Source organism: Lathyrus oleraceus, chromosome 1 (assembly GCF_024323335.1).
Source record: "Lathyrus oleraceus cultivar Zhongwan6 chromosome 1, CAAS_Psat_ZW6_1.0, whole genome shotgun sequence".
NCBI lineage: Eukaryota > Viridiplantae > Streptophyta > Magnoliopsida > Fabales > Fabaceae > Lathyrus > Lathyrus oleraceus.
Window position 1 is genome coordinate 282,217,739 of NC_066579.1, and position 20,381 is coordinate 282,238,119.

Consider the following 20,381-nt stretch of genomic DNA (forward strand, 5'->3'; position numbering starts at 1 on the left):
CATGTGTGTCGATTATAGAGATTTGAATAAAGTCAGTCCAAAAGATGATTTCCCTCTACCACACATTGATATGTTGGTAGACAATACTGCTAAATTCAAAGTCTTTTCATTTATGTATGGATTTTCCGGATATAATCAGATCAAGATGGCACCCGAGGATATGGATAAGACCACATTCATTACAACTTGGCTAACATTCTGTTATAGAGTGATGCCTTTCGATCTAAAGAATGTTGGTGCAACTTACCAGAGAGCAATGACTACTCTTTTTCATGATATGATACATAAAGAGATTGAAGATTATGTCGATGACATGATTGCTAAATCGATTGATGAAGAGGAACATGTTGAGCATTTGTTGATGCTATTCCAGCATTTGAGGAAGTATAAACACCGCTTGAATCCCAATAAGTGTACTTTTGGTGTTCGTTCTGGTAAGTTGTTGGGCTTTATTGTCAGTGAGAAGGGTATTGGAGTTGATCCTGCCAAGGTCATAGCAATACAAGAGATGTCTGTGGCCAAAACTGAGAAGCAAGTCAGAGGTTTTCTCAGCCACTTGAATTATATTTCTAGATTCATTTCCCACATGACTGCCACATGTGCGCCTATATTCAAGCTTCTTCGGAAAGATCAGTCTTGTGATTGGACCGAAGACTGCCAGAAAGATTTTGACAGTATCAAAGAATATCTGCTTGAACCTCCGATTTTGTCTCCACCAGTTGAAGGAAGACCATTGATCATGTATTTGAATGTGTTAGAAGATAGTATGGGTTGTGTTCTTGGTCAGTAAGATGAGACTGGAAAGAAAGAATTTGCAATTTACTACCTCAGAAAGAAGTTCACCGACTGTGAGACTCGGTATTCAATGCTTGAGAAGACTTATCGTGCATTGGCTTGGGCTGCTAAGCGTCTACGTCAGTATATGTTGAATCATACCACTTGGTTGATATCCAAAATGGATCCAATCAAGTATATATTTGAGAAGCCTGCTTTAACCGGGAGGATTTCCCGTTGGGAGATGTTGTTGTCAGAGTATGATATCGAATACCGATCTCAGAAAGCGATCAAAATTAGTATCTTGACTGGCCATTTGGCTCACCAACCAATTGAAGATTACTAGTCAGTGCAGTATGATTTTCCTGATGAAGAGATTTTGTACTTAAAAATGAAAGATTGTGATGAACCATTTCTTGAAGAGGGGCCAGAGCATGGTTCCCGTTGGGGCATGGTATTTGATGGAGCTGTTAATAAATATGGAAATGGAATCGAGGCATTGATTATTACTCCTCAAGCCACACATCTACCATTTACAACTAGATTGACTTTCAAATGTACAAACAACATGGCAGAATATGAAGCTTGCATTATGGGGCTTGAAGAGGCCATGAATCTCATAATCAACTATTTGGATGTCTTCGGTGATTCGGCTTTGGTTGTGAATTAGATCAAAGGAGAATGGGAGACGAATCAACCCGGTTTAATATCGTATAGAGATTATGCGAGGAGGATTTCAACTTTCTTTACAAAGGTTGAGTTTCATCATATCCCTCGAGATGAAAACCGGATGGCAGATGCTCTTGTAACATTGACATCAATGATTATAGTGAAATATTGGAATGAAGTTCCCAATTTATCTGTGATGTGTCTTGATAGGCCAGCTCATGTGTTCGCCGTTGAGGAGATCAAAGACGAAAAGCCGTGGTATTACGACATCAAATGCTTCCTCCAAAGTCAGTTTTACCCGCCTGGGGCATCTTTGAAAGATAAGAAGACTTTGAGAAGATTAGCCGGTAATTTCTACTTGAATGGTGATATACTGTACAAGAGAAACTTCGACATGGTTTTGCTCAGATGTGTGGATATACACGAAGCAGACTTGTTGATAACTGAAGTGCATGAAGGTTCCTTTGGTACTCATTCCAATGGACATGCAATGGCGAAGAAGATGTTGCGAGCAGGTTACTATTGGCTGACAATGGAATCTGACTATTGCAAATTTGTGAAGAAATGCCACAAGTGTCAAATTTATGCTGATAAGATTCATATTCCTCCGACACTTTTGAATGTTATCTCTTCCCCATTGCCTTTATCCATGTGGTAAATTGATATGATTGAGCCCAAAGCTTCGAATGCACATCGTTTCATTCTAGTGGCAATTGATTACTTCACAAAATGGGTTGAAGCGGCATCATATGCAAATGTAACCAAGCAAGTTGTTGTAAGGTATATCAAGAACCAAATCATATGCCGTTATGGTGTGCCAAGTAAGATCATTACAGATAATGGATCAAACTTGAATAACAATATGGTGGAAGCTCTTTGCAAAGACTTCAGGATTGCACATCATAATTCTTCTCCCTACAGACCTAACATGAATGGGGTTGTTGAAGCTGCGAATAAGAACATTAAGAAGATTATCCAGAAGATGGTTGTCACATATAAGGATTGGCATGAGATGCTCCCATTTGCTTTGCATGGGTATCGTACTGTCGCAACCTGAAAAATACAGTGCGCAAAAAAACAACCGGCGAAAGAAAATGACAGAAGAGTCGCCATCGTGCCTTATTCATCCCAAAGGAGGGAAAGGAAACGCTCGAAGTAAACCTGAAAAAGAAAAGGACAAGACGGGGTCTTGTAACCAAATCTTGGGTTCGGGAGTCGGTTATGCGAAGGGAAGGTATTAGCACCCCTACGCATCCGTAGTACTCTACGGGATCCACTTTTGTAGTTCTTGTCTAAAGGGTGTGGGTTTATCTAATGTGTTATTTACTAAAAAAAGGGGGTTAAATGAAAATGACTCGCGCGGATGTCGCATCCACTGCATACGTATCTCATATGAATATGAGAATCAGAGTCTTCGTAGCTTGGCTACCTAGGGGTTAAGGGTAATTGTGCTCGCTAAGACATCGCGTCTTATGCCTACGTATCTCATCTGGCTTGAGAATCAGAGCAAAACGTAGTTCGGCTAACTATGGGGTTATGGATTGGGTTTTGGACGAACGACGTCACTATGCAATCTACCGGATGCTCGACCTTTGGAGACTTACTCGCCTGTAGTAGGAGGAGTTAACGTGTTGCTTTGGGTTTTAGGGTTTGGAATGCTCAAGGGCAAAAAGGCAGTCCTTGACGAAGGAACCGCGCTACCTGCAGGGATACGAACACATACAAAACAAACATGTATAAAGTAAATGTGCCAACAAGGGGTTCAGAAGTAAATAAACAAAAGAAAACAAATGCCTCCTATCGAGGTCTTCCAGCTAAGAAAGCGATATAATGCGGAAAAAGAGGTAAAAGTACCACACGGATAAAGATCTGAAGTAACAGCAATTAAAGGAGTAAGAAACCCAGGGATCTCCCAAGCTAATGCCATCAAAGAAAGGTGAGTCAGTACAGGTAATCAGAATGAACCTCCAGGGGGTATCCCACAAATAAAGTGGGAAAACCACGCAAACCATCTCTGCAAGAGTCTGTGAGCCCTCACAAAAACTCAACAAAAGGGTTAGTGAAACACGATAAGCATTTTTTTCATGGATAACAGTATGGTTTCAGAAACCTCAAACCCTGTGGCATACATTTCAAAAATCATGTGATTAAACATTCAAGGCATAGGTTTCACCCATTCATGCATAATTAAACCCGTGGGCAAAAACATAATGAAATTCATCCATCATACCTCATACATTCAAATTCCCTTCAGGGTTTGAAGGCTGCTCTGAACTTTGTTAGCTCTTCTCTCACTATCTTTTTCCTCAGGGTTTTGTTCCGAGGAAACCTCAGAGTATTTTGCTTCTCTTCCTTTTTCTCAAGTGAAGCCTTGGTATTTATAGACTGAATTTCATGGCTTTGTGGGCTCAAATGAGAGAGACCCAAGTCCAAAAAAATTTCTATTATTTTATTTATTTTTTTATTATTATTTTTATTCATTTTTTTTTTGTAAAAAATTATTATTATTATTATTATTATTTTCTATTTTCGATTTTTTTTTTTTTAAAGTTTCTTGGATCTAATTCTGATTGACATGATGAAATGCAATATGAAATGCTAAATGAATGAATGAGGAGGGCAAATTTTGGGGTGTTACACGTACATCCATCCGCACTTCAACAGGGGCAACCCCTTTTACTCTCGTGTCTGGTATGGAAGCAGTACTCCGTGTGGAGGTTGAGATTCCTGCATTGCGTGTGCTCATGGAAGCCAAATTGACTGAAGCTGAATCATGTCAAACCAGGTTTGACCAGTTGAATTTGATTGAAGAGAAGAGATTGACTGCCATGTGTCATGGTCAATTATATCAGCAGAGAATGAAGAAAGCTTTTGATAAAAAGGTCAAACCTCGAGTGTTTAGAGAAGGTGACCTTGTGCTCAAGAATATTTTATCGTTAAGCCAGATTCCATAGGAAAATAGACTCCCAATTATGAAGGCCCATATGTTGTCAAGAAAGCCTTTTCAGGCGGTGCATTGATTCTTACAAGTATGGATGGTGAAGATTTCACTCGTCCTGTGAATGCAGATGCAATCAAGAAATACTTCGCCTAAAAAATAGAAGAACAACTCGCTAAGTTGAAAACCCGAAAGGGCGGCTTAGGCAAAAATGAGCGTCTCGGTGGATTGAAAACCCGAAAGTGCGATCCAGGCAAAAATTAGAGACATAAAAACAGAAAGAAATTTCCCGATAAGTTGAGTACCCCAGCTTGGGGTAACATATGCAAAAATTAGGGATTATGGCAAGTAACTGCATTCTGCTATTCTTCAGTGATTTCGAAGACTTGTTTGAGTACAAGGGTTGACATCGATTCATCATCCCAGCAGCGGTCAAGAGCACAGTGGATATCAAGAGTTGGTAGAGGGATTAAGGATCATTTGTATTCAATGTAACCTTTTCCATGTAAATTACCATTTTCAACTTTGTAAAATCTATGGAGTCTTGTCATTTACAGACTACCATTCTATTAAATAAAGTTGAGCTTTTATCCGAATTGTTTCTACTCTTATTTACTTCAGCCAATAGTTTTAAATTTTATTATAATCATTTTGAAATTAAAATTTTAAATCAAAATGAAGTTTTCTTTAATATATAAAAGCAAGAATTTTTCCAAAGCAAGTAAAAGGAATATCAACCGCATTTCAGTAAGAAGCAAGTCCTTAAGTGTGAAGCATTAGAGGTTCCCCAAGAAGTTAACTCTTCGGGTATCCCTAGACGTTTGTGTTGATTCAATTCCTAGGCGGGGTGTTTGACCCCCAGTGGAGCTTCTTTCTTTATCCCCAGCTGAGTTGGTTGATTCAGATACCCTGCGGTGTGTCCTTGTCCCCAACAAAGTTTCGGCCTTCCCCAGCGGAGTTCGTATTTCGTCAACAGGTGGATCTTCTTCAGAGATGCTTGATTTTCCCCAGTGGATCGCATTGGTGTCCCCACCAATCTCCATGTATCTTTGCTCCCAGTCAGAGTTTCCTCCTGGTTTCTGAGAAGCTTTTGTTCTTTTCTCTGTAAGGTTGTCTCCCATTTTTATGGTGTTGACTTAAAATTCCCCACAGATTGGTTGTTCTTTCCTCAGCAGATCTCTTTATGCATCATGGATCTTCATCAGAGTAGTCATTTCTCTCTGGTAAGTTGCACCAGCATTCTTTAGACCGAAAGGTATCACTCTATAACAGAATGTTACCCAGGTTGTAATGAATGTGGTCTTCTCCATATCCTCGGGTGCCATCTTGATTTGATTATATCCGGAAAATCCATCCATAAACGAAAAGACTTTGAATTTAGCCATATTATCTACCAACATATCAATGTGTGGTAGAGGGAAATCATCTTTTGGACTGGCTTTATTCAAATCTCTATAATCGACACACATGTAGACTTTTCCATCTTTCTTCGGTTCAGGTACAATATTGGCCACCCATTGTGGATACTCAGCAGTTACAAGGAAACCATCATCAATCTTCTTCTGCACTTCCTCTTTGATCTTCACAGCCATATTAGGATGCGTTCTTCTCAACTTCTGCTTGACTGGAGGGCATTCTGGCTTCAACGGAAATCTATGCTCCACAATCTCAGAATCAAAACCAGGCATGTCTTGATAGGACTAAGCAAACATATCTGAATACTCTCGAAGAAGATCAATAAACCCCTTCTTAGCATCTGGACGCAATCGAGACCCAATCTTGACTTCCTTCACATCATCCTCGAAACCCAAGTTGACTAGCTCAATCTGCTCTTCAAACGGCTGAATAATCTTTTCAGCTTGCTCAAGAAGACGAGACAGTTCATCACTCACTTCTACATCACTTTCCTCCCCGGCCTCAAACACAGGGAATTCAAAATTTGGAGAAGGAGAAGGATCATTGTATTCAATGGGGTTAGGAACCAACCTGCATAATGATTTGATATTTTGATTTTAGAGAAGTGAATTTGTGACCAAATATTATGCAGATAGACAATTATATTGTTTATTTATGTTTTTTGTGATTACCATTTTCAGAATAAAGCAAAAAGTAAAAATAAACATCAAAGATGTGGATGAATAGAATTAATTTTATTGATGATCAATTTAAAATGCCCAAACAATGTTCACTTCTCCCTTATGCATAGAAGAAGGATTTTAAAATATAAAAGCAATTACTTAGATCGATGCAAAACAATATGAATATCAATGGCAGTCAAATTGTTGCATATCCTTCCATTCGTCACAAAGTTGGTGTAGTCTTCCTCTTCAATATCCTCTAGCACAACAGCTAAGTGTTGTTCATTGCCATGGATGAACCCTCTGCTGCGGAAGCTAAGTTGCATATCTTCAGATCTAACAGTTGATGAGCCTTTCTGGAACCCCAAACTAGTTCTTCCTTTGTTGTCGGAGACCTCTACCATGAGCCCCCACTTATCAACAAGACCTTCTTCTACAATATTCTGAGCTTCTTTCAACAAGGACATATGTGCCCGAACTCTCTTCTCAGCAGCAATAGATAAGGCTTGGAACGAAGATCCAACCTCATCCTCAGCTTCTACATACGAGAAGGATGACAGATGGCTAACGAACAACGCCTTCTCTCCTCCCAAAATCACTAATTGCCATTCTTGACAAATTTGAGCTTCTGGTGCAGAGTGGAGGTAACAACTCCAGCCTCAGGAATCCATGGCCTTCCCAATAAACAGCTGTAGGCTGGGTGGATATCCATTACTTGAAAAGTAATTTGAAAATCACTCAGACCTATCTTAACTAGAAGGTCCACTTCACCAATAACCGTTTTGCATGAGCCATCAAAGGCTTTGAATATCACCCCATTATACCTCATAGGAGCTCCTTGGTAAGATAACTTCGACAAAGTTGACTTCGGAAGCACATTGAGTGACGAACCGGTGTCAACAAGCACGTTTGACAAAGCATCTTCCTTACAGTTCATTGAAATATGCAAAGCCAAGTTATGATTTCTTCCCTCCTCAGGGAGTTCTTCATCGCAGAAGCTCAAATTATTGCATGAAGTGATGTTAGCCATGATGTGATCAAACTGTTCCACAGTAACATCTTGCTCTACATATGCTTGTTCAAGAACTCTTTGCAGTGCTTCTCTGTGTGCTTCGGAATTCAAAAGCAGAGACAACACTAAGATCTTCGAGGGAGTCTGGAGAAGTTTCTCAACCACATTAAATTCACTCCTTTTAATCAATCGGAGTACCTCATCATCATCATTGGCTTTCAAGTTGCTGGATTCACCAGACTTATCCTTTGAACAACCAACCGGATCTACATTAGGTTCCTTCGCCTTCTTACCAACAATCATTTCCTCTTTACTTTCTGGGGCGACTGGCCCAAACACTCGACCACTGAGGGTCACCTTCGTAACATCGGAAATGCTCACTACTGAACTAGTCGTAGGTAACAGGACCTCTTGACCATTCTTCATCATTGTAGCATTGTACTAGTACGGCACAACCTTATCAGATGAATACGGGACTAGGCCCGCTAATCGTATTACCAACTGCGATACTGATCTTTGACTGACATTCTTCTTATTGTTGTTATCATACTGGATTACCAACCTCTCTTGTTGATTGAAAACGGGAACTATGACATTGACATCGTCATCTATATGACAGGGTTAAACAATCTAAATCATGCCTTCATCCATCAGACGCTGGATGTCCCTTTTCACTATAACACACCCTCTTAGGTTCACGCTACAAACAACACAACCATCATGGTCATGTTCACATTCACTCACCAAACATATATCTTTGTGCATCTGCACCAAAGATCTTCGGATAAACTGGACATAAAAAACTTTGAATTCACCAGGACAACCGTCCACCATATTCACTGAAGAGTTCCCATGAGCGGGCAAAGGGTTAGCTTTCACATTTGGCGCACGTTCTTCAAAGGACACCATACCACTCTTCATAAGCTTTTGAACCTCATACTTTAATGGATAACAGTTTTCAATGTCATGGCCAGGTGCACCCTGATGAAAAGCACAACGAAGCTCAGGTTTATACAATCAAGGAAGTGGTTCTGGGATCTGCGGTGGATTCCTCGGTTGAATCAAGTTCTTGAGAACCAAGGATGAATACAGCTCTGCATACGATATTGGAATCGGGTCAAAAGAGACCTTCTTCCTCTCAAAGTTCTGCTGATGATGACTGGTATTGTTGTTGTTGTAGGTGTTCGTTCTTTGTTGCGGTTGTTGTTGTTGACGTTGATGTTGTTGTTGTTATTGTTGAATTGGTGTTGCTGGTTGATTAGAAAATATTGGAATAACGGAAGATACTTGATGATGATGATGTTGACGGGGTTGTGGATTTCTTCTGATTTGAGGCCTCCTCTGCCTCCCACTGGAAATTGCATTTGCTTCATTGTCCTTCTTCTTGCTGAAACTACTGCCATACCTCTTACTTGTTGACGCCTCATCTCTTGACAAACGTCCTTCATCGACCCCTTCTTCAAGTCTCATCCCCATATTTACCATTTCGGTAATATCACTGGGGGCACTGGCGATCATTCGTTCATAATAAAATGAACTCAGGGTTTTCAAAAAGATCTTTGCATCTCTTTCTCCTCCAAAGGAGGAGTGATCTGGGGAGCCAACTCCCTCAATCTCTGCGCATATTCTTTGAATGTGTCTTTGTCTTTTTGAGACATAGACCTCAACTGGTCTCTATCCGGCGCCATGTCCACATAGTATAATGGACTATGCTCATGAAACATACCACACACAAAAATAATATGCAAAAGAGATGGCTTAATCTCATCCATACTCATGTCAATTTTTCAATCAACTAGCTTTAGGACCTTGAGATATCATAGGCCAAATGAGATGGATGCATAAAGAAGGGGAATAAGATGAAGAGGGAGGGGAATGGATCAAAACTCAAATTGATCAAAGGAGGACATTTATCAAATTAATATCATCCATTCATTTTGGGAGATGGAATGTGCATTCCATCAATCCCCTAAATCCAATGATATTAATTTGACAAAGTCAAATCAACCTTGACCAAGGCCCAACAACAAGAGTCAAACATAAACAAGTCATTACAATTGGTCAACAAATTTATTTGGCATTTATTCAAATTAAAAATACTAAAATAATGCATTTAAATTAAATGTGGTTTGTCCAATTCCTAAAATCTCATCAAAACACCAAAGAAATAGCCATGAGATTTATCATAGGTCAAACAAGGTCAAAGGACCTTGGAGAAAAAATTTCATAATTTTTGGACATTTAAAAATATTTTTAAACAATTAAAAACAAATGCAAAATCAATTAATTCATGAAAAATATTAATAATGATCCAAAAAATAATTTTAATTCAGAATATGAAAGAGAAAAATATTTGAATTTTTTTGGTGAAAGTCCCATATATTTTGGATCAATATTGAATTTAATATGAATTATTGAAGAAAATGCAATTAAAATAAAAATTCAGAAAATCTAAATTACGGGGACCATCAGATCTCCCTCATTAATTGAGGTGGCAGATCAGATGGTCCCTAGCGTGCTATCCACCATGGACCTTAGTCAGCGCGTGGCAAATATGGTAATCAAAAGCAACGCTCAGGATTAAAACGTGAGAGATGGATCATGTGGTTCAAAACCTTGCCAAGTCATCGCCGGTGCCAGAGCTCCAACCATCTTCTCCAGTGGACCTCACCGAACTGGTCCACCATGAACCATCACCATAATGAAAAACAAGGACATGTTCTTGAAGAAAAAATGGCACTGAGCTCGAATCTGACCTCTATTCACTCCAATTCCAAATATATTAAGAGATACATGGAATTAAAATTTGAGGTGCATGAACTGAGTTACTTCGATTTGACCTCAAAGCAACTCAATCTTCTTGCCTACATTGGTAGGACTTCAGACAACCAAAGAATCAATAGAATTGAACAAGAATTTGAGAGAATCGAATAGTTTAAAATTTCTGAAAAATACCTTCAATGGAGGTCTAAATTCGATGGATCTTGATCTTGCTTGTGTTTGGACTCATTCCACTTGCTTGCCGAAGAAGGATTCAATGGTTTAGAAGCAATGGATTCCTGGAGAATTGAATTCCAAAACAGTGGAGATTGAAGCTCAAATTTAAGAGAATTTTTCAGGCTTATCCTTTGAGAACCGAGGGTTTGAAATGGGGGATCAAAGCTGGCGCGATTATGTGTTCATTTCTAAGCAATTGAAGCTCTATTTATAGCTGGAATGGTTGATAATTGCAGACTCACTTTCACTTTCCAATTTTGGCAAATGGTGATGCAATGGGGCATGGGCGTGCATAGGCCCATGAAATGATTGCTAGAGGTCCAAATTTGAAGATCAGATGCTCTGAAGTAAGCTTGGATTGCAAGGCAAATGTACATTGATGTTTGAAGTTTGATCCATGCCAAGTGATGTCACTCTGTTGAAGCCATGCGCAACCGATGCATTTCTCATCCAAAATGAATTAATTTGAGCTCTTTGGAGAGGTGAGATCAAGGGGAACAACTTTCATGTTCAACACTTTTTAATTTGGCGATTGGAACTTGGAGAAATTTGAGGTGGAAGTTTGGAAATAGTTGACATATCAAATTTTTTCTAAGTGTCAAGCCACATGTCTCAATATTCCACCTTGCTTAACTTTTTATATGAGCTTCAAATGAGAAAAGTGTCTTAATAAAAGTTGTACCTCTATCAAACACCTTTAAAATGGTCACCAATTTTATGTCATTTGGATTTGAAATGTTAGAGTTATGCATTTTTGAAGTTTGGAAAAATCACTTGATCAATGGTATAGGCCAAAAATGACCTATAATGTAGCCTCATATCACATGCTCAAAAAAGTTGAATTAGATCCCACTCCAAACATAAAAGTTGAAGTAGACATATTGAATTTGATTATGAAACTTGGATATTTTTCATATCATAAAGATTGAGCAAGTTATGGCCTTGGGAAGTTGACTTTAAAATTAGGGTTTAGACAAAATGACCTATAATGTTTCAACATATAAAGTGATTTTCCAAACAAAACTAGATCTAGGTATAAATGTGAAAGTTGTTTGTAATGTCATCTAGAGTAAGTTTTCTATTGGAGTAATTTTCATATGGTGAAAGTTATAGGAGATAGGGTCTAGGCAGGCCCAGTTTTGATCAGATGAATTCATCTGGCCAACCACCATCAACCAACTTGCTAACCTTCAATTATTTTGACTTTATTGGCTCATAGTAGATCATATATGCATAAGATGATGAAATTTGAAGTGTCCTTTGAGAAATTTGATCAGTTGGTGAGATAGCTTGTTGGAGAAGTTACTCAAGATACCCAATCAAACTAGGATTTCCAAGGCAAATCACCCTCAAACTCTTGAATAAAACTTGATCAATATAACATGTAGGAATCAATGGAACTCATATATGATGTTAATAACCATTCTTGAATCAATTCTTGGTTGTGCTCTTTGTTCATGAAGGTCTCAAACCCTTGATGTGAATTTGATGAATCAATGAGATCATGCCCTACCTACAAAAGAGTTAGACAAACACAAAGACATATTTTTGGTATTTTGGTTAGTGAAATGATAAAATACAAATGTGGTATATCACAAAGTGTTTGGTGATCTCTCCCAAAACAAACCCAATGAAGGAGGGGTAAGGAGGATTCCAAGACATGATCCCAATGCTAATACTTATGATGAAATTGCATGAGGGATCTTAGGGTCAAAATTGGGGTCTTACAACTTCAAAATTGCACATCATAATTCTTCTCCCTACAGACCTAAGATGAATGGGGATGTTGAAGCTGCAAACAAGAACATCAAGAAGATTATTTAGAAGATGGTTGTCACATACAAAGATTGGAAAGAGATGCTCCTATTGGCTTTGCACGAGTATCGTACATCCATTCGCACTTCAACAGGGGCAACCCCTTTCTCTCTTGTATATGGTATGGAAGCAGTGCTCCCCGTAAAAGTTGAGATTCCTTCATTATGTGTGCTCATGGAACCAAGTTTAATGAGGCTGAATGATGTCAGACTAGGTTTGATCAGCTGAATTTGATAGAAGAGAAGAGATTAACTGCCATGTGTCATGGCCAGTTGTATCAGCAAAGGATGAAGAAAGCTTTTGATAAGAAGGTCAGACCTAGTGTGTTCAGAGAAGGTGACCTTGTGCTCAAGAAGATTTTGACGTTTAATCTAGATTCTAGAGGAAAATGGAATCCTAATTATGAAGGCCCATATGTTGTTAAGAGAGCCTTTTTAGGCTGTGCTTTGATTCTTACAACTATGGATGATGAAGAGTTCACTCGTCTTGTGAATGCATATGCAATCAAGAAATACTTCGCCTAAAAATAAAAGAACAACTCGCTAAGTTGAAAACCCGAAAGGGCGGCTTAGGAAAAAATGAGCGTCTCGGTGGATTGAAAACTCGAAAGGGCGGTCCAGGCAAAAAATAGAGACATAAAACAGAAAGAATTTCCTGATAGGTTGAGTACCCCAGCTTGGGGCAACTTATGCAAAAATTAGGGATTATGGCAAGTAACTGCATTTTGCTGATCTTCAAGGTTTTGAAGATTTGATTGAGCATAAGGATTGACATCGATTCATCACCCCAACAACGGTCAAGAGTGCAGTGGATATCAAGAGTTGGTAGAAGGATTAAGGATCATTTATATTCAATGTAACCCTTTTCCATGTAAATTACCATTTTCAACTTTGTAAAAATCTATGGAGTCTTGTCATTTACAGACTACCATTCCATTAAATAAAGTTGAGCTTTTATCCAATTGTTTCAACTCTTATTTACTTCAGCCAATAGTTTTAAATTTTATTATGATCATTTCGAAAATTAATTTTTTAATCAAAATCAGTTTTTCATAAATATATAAAAGCAAGAATTTTTCAAAGCAATTAAAAAGAATATCAACATCATTTTGATGGATAGCAAGTCCTAGACATTTGTGTTGATTCAGTTCCTAGGCGGAGTGTTTAATCCCCAGTGGAGCTTTGTTCCTTGTCCTCGTCTGAGTTGGTTGATTCAGATACCCCGCGGTGTGTTATTTTCCCCGACGGAGTTTCGGTCTTCCCCAACGGAGTTCGTATTTCCTCAGCAAGGTGGAGCTTCAGTAGAGATGGGTGATTTTCCCCAGTAGATTGCATTGGTTTCCTCTCCAATCGCCATTCAACTTGCTCCTAGTCAGATTTTTCTCCTGGTTCCTGAGCAGCTTTTGATTATTCTATGTAGGGTTGTCTCCTATTTTTATGGTGTTGACCTAAAATTCCCCACAAATTTGATGTTCTTTCCTCAGTAGATCTCTTCCTTCCCCAGCTAGGTTTGAGCCTTTGGGATATTGATCTCTCTTTTCTTCAGCAGTTGTCTCCATATTTTGTGGATTGACCGAGGATTGTACCAGTGATTCAAATTCTTTCCGACGCCTTTGTATCCTTTGTGATCGTGTTGTCAGCATAATCATCATATATACATATACATACACATTCATATAATTTCATGGTTTGCATGATTCATTCAAGATTTTTACTCTTTTCTATGGCGGTACTCTTTCCCCATACAAATCTGGTGTCTATCCTCCTTCAATTGTAGAGTGTCATCCCCTTAAGCAGAAAGACTTTAACCTTTCTCCTTCCCCCCCCCCCCCCCCCCCGAGTTTGTTTCCTCGTGGATGATTATTATTTCAGTTTCCTCCCCAGTTGATTATCTAGATAGAATTACTCTCCTTGAGTTATGTCCTCATTGGGTTGAGTCTTGATTGACCGTTTATTTCTAGTTCGTTACTTCTTGCCCAATATCCCATCAGAGTCTCTGTCTCCCCAGTGAATTTTCCTTAAGGAATGCATTAGACTCATGCAGATTTTCGGTCCCTCTGATTTCTTTTCCTTTGTGGCAGTATTTCCCCACAAAGCATTAACTTTTACATTCATATCATAGGCATCATGAGGTCTCTTAGGGACCATAATTTGTTTCTATATGTTGTTATTTAAGTCCATTCTACTGAGTCGACATGAAGATTTTAATCTTCACCTCCTCAGTTAGAATGTCCTTAAATAGGGGCAGCTGTAAGACCCCATTTTTGACCCTAAGATCCCTCGTGCAATTTCATCATAAGCATTAGCATTGGGATCATACCTTGGCATCCTCCTTACCCCTCTTTCATTGGGTTTGTTTTGGGAGAGATCACCAAGCACTATCCGATTGTATCATACTTGTATTTTATCATTTCACTAACCAAAATACCAAAAATATGACTTTGCCTTTGCTTAACTCTTTTGTAGGTAGGGCGTGATCTCCATTGATCTATCGAGTCCATATCTAGGGTTTGAGACCCTCATGGCAAAGAGCACAACCATTGAATTGATCCAAGTTTGGTTATGAGCATCATATATGAGTACGAATGATTACTACATGTTATATTGATCAAGTTTTCTTCAAGAGTTTGAGGGTGATTTGCCTTGGAAATGTAACACCCTTCTAAAATATCCCAAATATTTAATTAAAATAGCAATATATCAATCAGAGTAATTATGCAATTAAGGGTGTCACACAATCATTTCACACCATTCACCAAATAACTGTCATGCTCTTTTATTAATTCAAAACATTAAGCCTTTGCACAATACGCAGCGGATAGAAATCAAATCAATCATGCAAAACATGTAACACATTACATGTAAAATTATTCAACAAGGTAAAACATCCCGTCCCGATGTTACATCTATCAGAGCATGACCCACTAAGGAGACTACACTAGACTCCAAGCACTAGCTTCTACTCAATCACTGCTCGTTACCTGAAAACATAGTTGTAAGGGTGAGTTCCTCAATCGATATAATAAGCATTATAAAATATCATGTAATGCTAAGTAAATAACACATTAATCACCCTAATCATATCACACATTCAGTAACGGCACATCAACTCAATTATCATACTCAATGCCAACACAATTCATACTCATACTCAATGCCAACACAAACACACGTATAATATTGGAATACATCCATTCATATTATACGCCATACATACATTATGCAATGAGACTCCATGCATGCGGTACCGACTATTCGTGAACATATAGTTCACCTCACCGATCAAATCCAGATACGGCTACCAAGCCCACTAGTCCCACTCATTTGAGACCTAGTGACTCACTCACTAATTCCTCACCACGGGAATTAGCTACCACCAACTCACTAATTCCTCACTATGGGAATTAGCTACCACCATAAAGACTACAATATGCATGCTAAATCACCTAGCAATGCAAAATCCTCAACAATTATCCACAATGATTTACTCACTAATTCCTCACCATGGGAATTAGCTACCACCATAAAGGCCACAATATGCATGCTAATTCACCTAGCAATGCAACATCATTAACAACGATCCACAATGGACATATGCTCACACTCTAAGCCATAAAACAGTCCATTCACCAACACATGCATAATATATACATTCACAACATTATGCATATTTTCACACATCATCAGCATATTTATCACATAATCATATCATGTCATGCCAAATAATTCAATCACAGTATTAACACACTCTACTAATACCTATACTGCTCAAAACAGCGGGAATTAATCCCTATTACATCATACGCCAATATAGGCCAAACACCAATTATGCACACATTATTCAAATATTAATTTTTCCAATTTCCAACAGTGTTAACCGGTTAACGCCCTGGGTTAACCGGTTAACGCAACACAGAACACGCTTTCTGGCAAAACTCAACAGTGTTAACCGGTTAACGCCCTGGGTTAACCGGTTAACGCAGACAGAACAGCAATATTTTCACAACTCACAACAGTGTTAACCGGTTAACGCCCTGGGTTAACCGGTTAACGCAAGCAAAACAACAATACCTCACAATTCCTAACAGTGTTAACCGGTTAACACCCTGGGTTAACCGGTTAACGCAAGACAGAAAGCTGTTCCTGCGCTAACACGAAGCAGAATGCAGAATTCTCCGCATTTTCTGCCGTTGGAGGACTTCCGGACCTCCGCTTCCGATTCCGTAAAAAGCTATACGTTCGGGAAATCACAACTCACACAAATACAGATTCAATTACAGCTTTAACACAACTTATCCAACACAATTTTTCAGCATTCAACATCCCAATTAGGGTCAATTCAACGGTTTATCACTACCCATTACATGTTAACCCATAATACCCATTAAACGACGATAAACCCCCCTTACCTGAGTTAATCCGGAAATCCTTTAGCCTCAAGCTCTTCTCTTCTCCAACCTTCTTCCTCTTGCTCTGCCTCTTTGCCCTTTTCCTCTTTTTGAGTCGCTTCTCTGTTTTCACGTGAAAACTCTTTTTTTACCAAAATGGAACTCTTTTTCCTTATTTCCAACTTATATACTTTCCAATAATTATTATTCCAATAATAATAATAATAATAATCCAAAAATTCCAATTATTTAATTAAATTAATAAATATAATATTAACTTAAATTAAATAATTATCTTATTTTTATCGGGGTGTTACAGGAAACCCTAGTTTGACTGGGTATCTTGAGTAACTTCTCCAACAAGCTATCTCACCAATTGATCAAATTTCTTAAGGGATACTTAAAAATTCATCATCTTATGCATATATGATCTACCATGAGCCTATAAATTCAAGAGAATTGAAGGTTAGTAAGTTGGTTGGTGGTGGTTGGCCAGATGAATTCATCTGATCAAAACTGGGTCTCCCTAGACTCTATCTCCCACAATTTTCATGATATGAAAATTATTCCAAGAGAAACGTCACTCTAAACGACATTCCAAACAACTTTCATGTTTAGGTCTAGAGCTAATTTTGCTTGGAAAGTCATTTTCTATGTTGAAACATTATAGGTCATTTTGTCTAAACCCTAACTTGAAAGTCAACTTCCCAAGGCCATAACTTGCTCAATTTTTATGAGATGAAATATTTCCAAGTTGTACAACCAAACTCAATATGTCTACTTCAACTTTTATGTTTGGAGTGAGAGCTTATTCACCTTTTATGAGCATGTGATATGAGGCTACATTATAGGTCACTTTTGACCTATACCATTGATCAAGTGATTTTTCCAAACTTAAAAAATGCATAACTCTATCATTTCAAATCCAAATGGTATGAAATTGGTGACCATTTTGAAGGTCTTTGAAAGAGATATAACTTTGATGAATACACGTTTCTCATTTGAAGCTCACATAAAAAGTTAAGCAACATGGAATATTGAGACATATGGCTTGACAATTAGAAAAAAAATTAATATGTTGAAATTTCCAAACTTCCACCTCAAAATGCTTCAAGTTCTAAGCTCCAAATGGAAAAGTGTTGAAATGAAAGTTGTTCCTCTTGATCTAACCTTTCCAAAAATTCCAAGTTCATCCATTTTGGACAAGAAATGAATAGGCTGCGCATGGCTTGAACATGGTATCATCATTTGGCAAGATTAAACTTGAAACATCCATGCACAATTGCCTAGAATTCCAACATGACTTCAGCCTTGCTTACACTCAATTATGGATCAGATAGAGTGATTTCATGGGCCTGCACACGCCCATGCACTCATACATCACACATTGCTAATTTTGGAAGTTCATTTCAAGTGTGCAAATATCAATTGAATTGGCTATAAATAAAGCTCCTTATGCTCAGAATTTCACACACATTCGCGCCAATTTTGATCCCAAACCTCTAACCCTCTCATTCCAAAGGATAATCCTGAGAATTTCACTTGAAATTGAGTTTGAATTCTCACTATTTTGAGATTCAGAACTCCAAGGATCCAAGACATTTTGAGCATTCAATTCTTCTTCTACAAGCATTTGGAGTGAGATCAAGCACGAGCCAAGGCAAGAACAGCCGAATCCAGACCTACATTGAAGGTATTTTCCAGAAATTTTAATCTCTTCGATTCTCTCTAAATCTTTCTCAATTCTCTTGATTCCTTGGTAGTCTGAAGTCCTACCAATGTAGGCAAGAAGATTGAGTTGCTTTGAGGCCAAATCGAAGCAACTCAATTTATGTACCTCAAATTTCAACTCCATGTATCTCTCAATATACTTGGAGTTAGGATAAATTGAGGTCAGATTCGTGCTCAGTGTCATTTTTACTTTGAAATCATGTCCTTCTTTTTAATTCTGCTGATGGTTGAAGGTGGACCAGCCCGGTGAGGTCCACCGGAGAAGAAGACCGGAGCAACAGCTCCGGCGATATATTGGCATCTCTCACAACCATAGGATCTAGCTGAAATGTTTTAATCACGAGCGTACATGTTGATTACCACGTGTGTGGACAATTTACTCAAGTGTATGGTGAACCGTGCGCGCTCAACCACTTGATCTGCCACCTCAATTAATGAGGCAGATCAAGTGGTCCACGCTTTTTTGATTTTCTGTTTTTTATTTTAATTCCTTTGATTTTCATTAATTCATATTAATTTTAATATTGATCCAAAAAAATGGGAGTTTCACCAAAAATATTCAAAAAATTTCCACTTTCATATTCTGAATTAAAATTATTTTTTCGATCATTATTACTATTTTTTATGATTTAATTGATTTTTCATTTGTTTTTAATTATTTAAAAATAATTTTAAATGTCCAAAAATTATGAATTTTTTTCTCCAAGGTCCTTTGACCTTGTTTGACCTATGATAAATCTCATGGCCATCTCTTTGGTGTTTTGATGAGGTTTTAGGAATTGGACAAACCATATTTAATTTAAATGCCTTATTTTAGTATTTTTAATTTGAATAAATGCCAAATAATTTTGTTGACCAAATCTGATGACTTGTTGATGTTTGACTATTGTTGTTGGGCCTTGGTCAAGGTTGATTTGACTTTGTTGAGTTAATATCATTGGATTTAGGGGATTGATGGAATATACATTCCATATCCAAAAATGAATGGGTGATATTAATTTGGTAAACGTCCTCCTTTGACCAATTTGTGTTTGATCCATTTCCCTCCCATTTCATCTCATTCCCTTTCTTCATTCATGCATTACATTTGGCCTATGATATCTCAAAATCCTAAGACTAGTTAATTGAAAAATTAACATGAGTATGGATGAGATTAGGCTACACCTTTGGCATATTCTTTTTGTGTGTGGTATGTTTCATGAGTCCAATTAGTTGTGACTTCTACATAAGTCCGATTACGATTGCTTAACATAACGCTAAATTTGTGACATAAAAGGAATAAGCATTCTAGTTTGTGAGATTGTAAGTTTCCCCTCTTTCATGGTATTGTGTGGAAACTTGGCCTTTTTTCCTTCCTTTAGAAGATGTCTTGGTTCAAGGATCCATGCTTGTGATAAGTGGGTTGAGTGTTCTCCAAAGAAAGTCTTAAAATGAAAAGCAAAAGCAAAACAATACTAACTTCTAACCTATTAACTACTAACTTTTAATTTCAAGCCCTTTAATGTACACAATAACAACAAAAAACCCTAAAATACTTTTGTGTGGACCGTTGGCTTGATCTTGGACAAATGGACTTAGAATCTAGGTAACCTTCCTATGCTAAAGGACTTGGCCAATGCCAACTTATTGAGAAACCAAGTGCTTTCAATTTGAAACTTCATCTGATACATCATTCAAGATCTTTCTGAGTTCATTTGCAACATGATCATTGTGAAGCTATTATTTTGAACTTGTGACTTGTGAAATTCATCTGTTATATGAGCTACTTTGAGGAATATCATGTAATGGATAAGCTTTGATGTGGCCATCTTTATTTGATGCCTTTTCTCTTCAAGATTAATATAATTGTGCTTTTGTATGTTGCTTGATTTTAAAAGTCCAAAGGGAATTCTGGGTTTCTATTGACATTCTTGTCTATTGGATTGCTACCCATTTGGTCAGATCTTTTCAACTCTAAACTTTTAATTTTGTACATAGGAT